Below are 8864 nucleotides of genomic sequence, written 5' to 3'. Positions count from 1 at the left end.
GAAGCTCTCAAACTCTTAACCAAAACAATAGATGACTACTCATTTGAAGAAGGTTACTACACCTTCTGGTAATTCTTACAGTCATGTCAACATCTTGCCTGTCTAGTTAACGCCTTGGAAGACATTAGTGGTTATGATTTCTAGAAAAAGTGCCCAACAATAACAATACTCAGAGTCCATATTCTGCAGCTGTTTTCAGAAGTGGGTGTTAACCATCAGTGCTGGGTAACCAGGCTGAAGCCTTCACAACATAGCTATTGCTTAATTACAAGCATTCAGACTGATTGGAGGACTTTCTGTCAGACAGGATGGTGGTAGGCCCTCTTTAACTTCTACAACCTCTTGAGAAAGAAGGTGGGAAAGAAAAATGACTACTACTATGAATTCTTCAAATGGAGAGGTACAGAAAAAATATTAGCATATACATAACTCAAAATGATGGTCAAGTCAATAGAGAAGTAAATAAGCATGGATCTTGAATGAAAAAGTATGGGAAGAATCGCTCAGCTTGTGGGCATCCTTCAACCCAAGAAAGACAAATGAAGCACTCAAAACAAGTTAGCAAACGATAGCTCAGCCCTATTTGTACTATTTGTTTTATTAAAGCCTTTTTAAGGCAGAACCTGAGCAAGCAGTGAAAAACTGAGGGAGGGGGTTGAGGGACTACATCAAATCAAATGAAAGACCATTTCACAGGTGTACATGAACACAAATTTATTGCAAGTAGCTCTATGGAAAGCAAAGTCAGATAAATATAAACATTATACAGAATTTTAAGCCAGTCTCCCAAAAACCACAAAAGCGGTATTTATCAAGAAAAACAAAGCAACATTATTTACAGTGGAAGACACAGCCAGATATATTAGCTCTCTTTTTAAACAGATTTATGGAGCAGAAATAGCAAATATAACGAACAGTATCAACCATATTACGCTTTAGTCTGTACAGCTGAAATAACAATATGTCCGTTATGAAACCAAATTTACAGGACACAAAAAACACTGTTCCATCATTGGTATTTTTATATTATACAGCAGCATTAACCGGTGGCTGGAAGATTAATATATATTTAGTGATATGTTTAACATCCTCTGAAAAATAACTTCCAGCTCAATACTGAATAAATTAGTTTTGCTTTGTAAACCAAGACACAGATTTCATTATTTTTAAAAAAAATTGCATATTCAGTATGCCGTACCTGTTAGTCATTTTATAACATTTGAGGTTACCAAGATTTAATCAGACTTTTTTTTTTTTTTTTTTTTTATAACTAAATCAGTGCTGTATACTGTACAATGGCATCCTGAAGGACTGTAGAACTGTGAAATCAGTGTACCGTGGACATGCTTGAAAACACTGAAAGTAATTTTTAGGTTTATCTGAACAATAAGTAAAATGAAACTTTAGAAATGTGTAATGTTAGTGTATTATGAACAAATGGCAGCAAAGCTTACAAAAATTGTAAAAAAACAGGATGATGAATGCATACCTAAACAGAGGTACTACACATAAAAGGGAAACACTTTGGTGCTGCAATTTCATCACTTCCTTACCACATACCCAAAACTATGGGTTGCATAAAGCCTAACAATGACATGTGAAAGTTGTGCAAATTAAAGGCAAAATTTAGTTTCCTTAAGTTAAAATTAATCAATGCAATGATTCAGTCAATGAATGAAAAAGAAGCAGGTAAAAAGCAATTGCACTTCATTTAGAAATATAGGAAAGTGCAGAATTGGTACGTGCTTTTAAACCCTGTATTTTAGGGGCTAGCAACTTTTGAAATTTTTTAAATGCACAAAAAAAATGGGTTGTGCATTTAAGGCTAACAAGACAGCTCATAACGCAAATGGGTATTTAAAAATCTTGCAGTCTATAGAAGCACTGAAACGTTTACCACTGTGTATTATTTTAACAGTTGTGCAGCAGCTCATGTTTAAGTATGGTAAACCTTTTGGCATTTTTAAGCTGGTGGTCCAAACCAGATTCACTGTGAGTACACTGTTCTAATGGTCTGATTATATCCAGGACTGTATCTTCAAGACATATATAAATACAAAATATCACAACGATGTTTCATCTGTGGTTCATTGTGCTATACAGAGACCCAAGGCTTTGGGCAGTATACTCAAATTCTTTCTTAAGTACCCTTTTACGTCTTCTACAATGCAAGAGCCATTGAAATTTTAAAAGTATGAAAGACAACATCACACCACAAAACAGTCTTACAAAGGGAATTTGCTGCATTTTTGCCAGATATACATTTGCTTAAGTCCTAGTTGACACTGCAGGTACAAATTCAACTCTGCTAAATTTTATGTTTAATGAGAAAATATCAGGTTTCACTGTTAATATTTCACACGTGAAGAAAGGACTGTACCGTTGTTTTCATCCAGTAGTTACAGTGAAACCCCCGAGTGGATGAAGCAGCCTGAAAATTATTCTTCACATATGGGTTCTATGTGGTCAGCATCTAGACCATTGTGAGCTGCTGAGCAGACCACTGTTTGTAGATAACACAGTGGCCAAACAGGCAGACAATTACACCTCTCTGCAAACTCTCTGAGCTGTTGTCTAATTGGCTTAGCCCAATGAATGCTGGCTGTTCACCTTTAATTTTGAGTATATGGGCTGCTACCACATGAAATGAACAGTCCACTATGGATTTAATGAGGAACAGTCGAGCAATACCTTCAAGTAGATTACATGGATGACCTTTATCAAAAGTAGAAAATGGCTTCTCCATCTCTAACCTGCCTTTCTTTTCTCCCTAAGAACTACCCTAATCCTCTACCTGTGACATGCCTTGTTATACCTCGAGATGGTCAGTCAAGAGCCTACATAGGAAATGGGCCAACAGCCAATGCTCCAACAACTCTGCATAAACATCTGTGCTGCCTGACACAGTGCAAGAATCACATGATCGAGAGATGCCACAAAAGGGAACTGCCTGTATGCATATTTATTTCCATGCAACACTCTCAACTCCAACCCCATGAACAAATGGTGTTTACAGGAACACAATAAAGGTTCCATCCATTCCTGAGTCACTGATTCAGACAGACACAAGGTAAAAAAAATATTTTCCACTTGCCATCTTCAATGACACGGGCTGCTACTAGTTTTATTATTTGGGCCACTATGAGGTTTATGGCCACTGTGTATTCTGCAACTAGTATTATGATGACTTGAGTATGACAGGGCTACTACATTCTTCCCAAAATGCTGTTCATGTGTAAACAGACTTGCAATTCTTGAGTACTTTTCTTTGACATGCAAGCATAAAAAAATAAGATGTCCGGGTTAACAGTGCACCAATCAAACAAAATAAACACAAAATAAAAAACACTTTAAAGTACCTCAGATTTCAGTTATACCCTGCATATCCCATTAATTCTATTTAATAAATGTACAGTCATCTGTGTCATAAACTTTATGACATGTATGTGCTACTTATCACTGAAATAACAATGCACCATTCAGATGGCAACACAACTGTAGGAAACATTTTTGTTTCATAAAATCTTCTTGATTTGCACTTACAAGAAGCTTAACAACATTCTTCACAATCAAAAAAATTAAATAATGTGTGTATACATCATTTTATGTACAGTTTCTTAGAGGTTGCAATAGTTTTTGACTGCAAAAAACAACAAAGCATCAACATTTCAGAACATTTCTTCATAGTGAATCGATGCTTTTTCACCGTGACAAAATGTGAAAATGGTTCTGGATAGCAGTAATCAAGCTTATCCTTTGTTGTTTAAGAAATTATGTCTGAATATTTGAAAAAGTCACTGCATATTCTCTCCACCCCAAAAGCATGTGGACGGACAGCCATTTTTACAATTCCAGCAAAATATGTTACGTAAAATTATATATTCACCAACGCTTATCTGGAAGCAACAAATGGAGTTAGTGATGACTTGAAAAGGGGTTGGTTCTGTTGTCTTTCTGAAATGTTATTGTCTGCTGGTTATAAGCAAGTGAAGCTTCTTGTAATAAATGGCTTTTCTGCAGGGCTTCCGAAAATATGTGGAGCCTGGGCACATGAGGAGCTGAAGACTCATTCTTCTATGCTTGATGGCGGTTTCCATGGCAATACAATCAGCCTAATGAGAAAAATACATACAAAAATTAGCAATTTTTATTGGGGGGGGGGCAGGATCTAGTTTTCTTTACATAGGCTTCCAACTGTTGCTAAATAAAGCACATACTGGATATATGGCTAATTTTACAGAGTTCAGTACATTCAAAGAAATCACCAATGTAAACAAGAGAAAATGTTAAAAAAGCAAAATCTCATAACCTGCATTTTAAAAGAGATGCACAAACAGTGATACAAAGATAAAAATTAACACATTACCTTCAGTTCAACAGACTAAAATGAGAAATGTGGACTGCACTTAATGCATATACTAATACTTGTGCAAAATATGTATGTCAGCATAAAGACTCAATATAAAGCACCAAAAACTACTTAGCTATGAACTTATTATGGCATTGGTCACAATAAATGCATCAGCCAATGCATAAACTTAAGCACATTTCAGGATGTTGTGTTCTTGACTGACTGAGAATTAATACACTGAGTCGCTGTATCTTTTTTGTTTCCTGCAAGAAAAACTTTTGGGGCAACTACAGAAAACATATGAAGGTCCTGCACTCCCCACCACAATATATTGACAAAGACATCAACCTATCCATATCAGACGGTAGTCTTAGTCAGAGATGCAGCCTGTCCTGCATATTATAAGCAGGGTGGATGGCACATTAGTCACTTAAATCATTGTCATGCAGTATGTGGTCCATGGTCTGCAGAATGGCTTGGCAGCCTGTGCTACTAGCAGGTTAGCAGCTTCATGAGAATTTAAGCAAAGAAACAGTATACATCATATTGGCATATACCATAGACAGACAGCCTAGTTTGTACATCCTGCAGCTCAGTTCAGGCTGCACATGGTGGAAGGTGCCTTTAAGCTTTGGAAGCTGACCGACTGTTATATCCTTGACAGGATATAACCAATACATGAGCTAAGGTTACTGCAGCAGTGATCAGTATGATGAACATCGTGTAATTTAAGAAATTCTCCTGGAAGAAATGACTGATAAGAAGAAACGTGATTTCCAAGAAAGAAACGTAAATTATGACAGTTGCTGGCTTAAAGGGGCCTGAGTTAATTTTTACAAAACAAAATACAAATCCTAAGGAAGCACTTGGTCATGTAATGGAGGCCTTGACAGGAAATTTCCTTTCAAAAAATTCTTGGGAGTGACTTTTAAAGGTGAGTAGGACAGACCACCTTATCCTTGGTGAAAATTCACTGAGGTAGCTATGTGCACTTTAACAGAAAACTAACTCAGGCCAGAATCAAAGACACCAGCTAAGCAGTACATGGTGAAGACAAATGATAGGAATGTGCCTTAAATCCCCTTTGACTCAGACAAAATTGGGAGGAAAAAAAGCAAGCATCTGTCCTGATAATTTTTCTAGTATTAGACTTTTCAGACAAAGATGGAACAGATGCTACTCTTCCCCAATAGGCTGAATAACTGGCAACAACTGGAAGCAGAGAAGACAGGAAGTAAGCCACAGGAAATGACAGACTGAAACATCCTCAATGGATAATGCAATGTGTTTTTCACTGGTCTCAAGAAGAGAGGCTTCTCTAGTAGTTGAGTCTGAAGATAATGAGAAGATGGCACCAAACCTACCAGGGCTATTAAGGAGCTATTCCTCCCTATCTCCATCCCTGCAGCTGACAGCCAGCTGCCACTATAGCTCTTGCCTTCAGTCATCAGGTTTACTGAACCCACCACAGACACACCCCCCCCCCCCCCCCGGGCTCAAAGTGACCCATGTCTAGGGCTGTTGAGGAGATTGAGGATGCTGGTGCAGCATCAAACTGCTGCTCAGGAGTGTGAACTAATCCCCCACCACAACAAACTAGCAAGCCCTGCAATTGCTGCCTTTGAGAGATGCATGCACACATCTGCACATGTGTAACTTCATGGCCAAGTAACACAGAGCTCACCAGGCTCTTAATGCTATTACAGTGAGCCTAAACAAGTCTTCTTCTCATCCATGATGGGCAAACTGGTGTTTGAAGCAGACTTCCATCCTCTCTTGCCCAGTCCCTCCAGTCCCTATGCTGCTAAATGAACATTGGTCAACTGGGGTGCAGTAAAGGCTTTATCCCTCTGCATCACAGGGTCAGAAGACCCATTAGGGAAGCTCTGAAGAGGACTTTGGGTTTGTAAAGCTTCATCTTCTATAGCAATCTCACCCTCAGAAGAACAGAGGAAATGTACAGGCTACAGTATATATCCCTTGGTGGTGATCATGTTGACAGGATGACAGAAAATAAATCACTGCAGTTTCGATGGATCAGGGATGTCAAAAGGTTGTAACATGGCTTCTACTTTTGAAAGGGCATCCTTGGCATCGAGAAGCAGAAAGATCACATGTTAGGAAGAGCAGGCATCTATACAGTCTCTCTGACAGGGAATGTGAACTGCAGGCAGAAAATGGTTGCTGAAACTGGCCAGTTCCCACACATTCACAGCTTCCTGATATAGGGAGTAGAATCAAGTTCCTACTTATTTTATGATGCACAATACAAATGCCATAAAGTCTGTCTGTATGGTGAGGACTACTGACAGAAAGGAGTCCTGGAAGATCTGAAGGAACAGAAGAAATGTGCTCATCTCCCATATTTAGCTATACAGTAGGAATTCCACTGATGTTCAGAAAAAGTGAACTGCCTACTGTAATACTACTTTACTCCAGGTTCGATGCTTCCATGACAAATGTCACTGTAGAAGGAGGAACATGCCGTGCCTTCCTAGAGAGAGACTGTTGGTATCATCCACCATCACAAACATTTGAATGACTGAAATATGTGGATCTTGTCCTCCACTGGATTCGTATTCTGGTCAGTGGACCTGAAAAGCCTCCTAAAGAACTCATAACAACAGCTGACAAGAGAGATAGTACAGTTTTGTACCTACCATAAATGTAGATGTTCGAGTGCTAATACAGCTGCAGTAATCATATATGGGTTCTCTGCCGTCAGGCGGGTCCTCGGTCGGCCGAATTCCAAAGTCTAGGTCCGGCGTCGGTTGTTGTCGCTTTCTTTCCTGACGTCAGTGTGACAGGGGTATACAAGACACAGCCGACGCCATATTATTCAGTCTTTCTTGCCCCAGATGTCAGGTGCCCCCAGAAGGAAGGCAATACATAAATTATATATATATATATATATATATATATATATATATATATATATATATATATATATAAATATATTCAAGCAATGCAATGTAATCAAAAGACAGTAGTTGCAAGCAAATACACCATAGGAGGATAACCCAAATTAGGTTGTATGAGGAGGTGTTAGCCACTAGTCCTTTACCAAGAGGGGAAGGAGGGAGGGAAACCTGTACTGCAGCTGTATTAGCACTCGAACATCTACATTTATGGTAGGTACAAAACTGTACTATGTTAATCGTGCATACAGCTGCAGTAATCACATATGGGTGGAATCCCAAAGCTACGCACAGGGTGGTAGGCACTAGGTGGAACTGGGATGAGCCAGAATGCCCTGCAACACAGCAGTGGCAAAGCCTGCACTAGTTTTGGAATATAAAGGCAGGTGGTAGTGTTTTGTGAAGGTATGCACAGAACTCCAAGTGGCTGCCTCCAAAATATCTTTGGTAGGAACTCCTCTGAGGAAGGCTGAAGAGGTAGCTGTGGCCCTGGTGGAGTGGGATCTGCTGCCTGTAGGGACAGATTTCCCATGATAGGAGTAACAAAATCGTATGCAGTGGCCTATCCATTTTAAAATTGTCTGTTTGGTAACAGGCTTCCCTTGAGCTCCTACAGCACAGGACACAAAAAGTTGTTCTGATTTCCTGAAAGGTTTTGTTCTGTCCAAATAATAATGTAGCTGTCTATGGATGTCTAAGGAATGTAGCAGCCTTTCCCATTTGTTTTGAGGATTGGGGTAAAAGGTAGGTAAGTGTATGGCTTGATTCAAAGCTACCCTGGATACCACTTTAGGCATAAATGACGGGTTGGTTTGAAGGGAAACCCTGTCCTGATGGAAGATGAGAAAGGGCTGCACAGCCACGAGGGCTTGTAGTTCTGAAACCCTAAGAGCTGAGGTAATGGCCAGAAGGAAAGCTGTTTTCCAGGACAAATATTGCAAATCTGTTGTGGCAGCTGGTTCAAAGGGAGGCAATGTTAATTTTTCCAGAAAGTAATTAAGATCCCAGGCTGGCACTGGTTGTTTCCTTGGTGGTCTTATATTCTTAGCCCCATTGAGGAACTGTCTTACAAGTGGGTGAGAGAATAACGGTGGATCCGTGTTGAATTCTGCAGAAATGGCTGAGGCATGGATTTTTATGGAGGAAAATGAAAGTCCACTGTTCAGCAGCTCAGCTAGATACTGTAATACCTGAGACAAATTCAGTTTTCTAGGGTCCTGGCCTTTTTTCTCATTCCAAGAGCAAAACCGTTTCCATTTTGCGGAGTAAGCCTTTCTAGTAGATGGCCTTCTGGCCTCCAGAATGACGTCCTGCACCTCTTTGGGGAGTAGGGTCTGTTGTGGTGTTAAGGAATTTTCCATGCAGCGAGATTGAGTGTTTTCAGCTGACTGTGAAGAGTTTTGTAGCTGTGCTGAGTCAGCAGAAGAGGAATTAGAGGTAGAGGCCAGGGAGGACTATGTGTTAGGCTCCTCAGGAGTGGGTACCAGTGCTGTCTTGGCCAGTATGGAGCAATCAGTATCATCTTCGGTCTGTCTGCTCTTGCTTTCAAGAGCACCTTGGGCAGAAGAGGCAGAGGTGGGAAAGCGTACACTGTC

General features: G+C 39.8%; 1 protein-coding gene across 1 annotated transcript in view; it reads right to left on the bottom strand.

Annotated features, from left to right (window-relative positions):
- Positions 1–699: 699 nt before the first annotated feature.
- IRS4 (insulin receptor substrate 4) overlaps positions 700–8864 on the bottom strand; it is a 194200-nt gene continuing 186035 nt past the window's right edge. Inside the window, exon 2 of the mRNA XM_044057201.1 lies at positions 700–4112. The gene's annotated coding sequence lies outside the window, so the exon portion shown is untranslated. The remainder of the gene's footprint in view (positions 4113–8864) is intronic.

The sequence above is a fragment of the Protopterus annectens genome, chromosome 15.part0 (genome assembly GCF_019279795.1).
Source record: "Protopterus annectens isolate FY-2018-M chromosome 15.part0, PAN1.0, whole genome shotgun sequence".
NCBI lineage: Eukaryota > Metazoa > Chordata > Ceratodontiformes > Protopteridae > Protopterus > Protopterus annectens.
The sequence above is the reverse complement of the archived record's forward strand: the minus strand, read 5'-3'. Positions and strand labels throughout refer to the sequence as shown.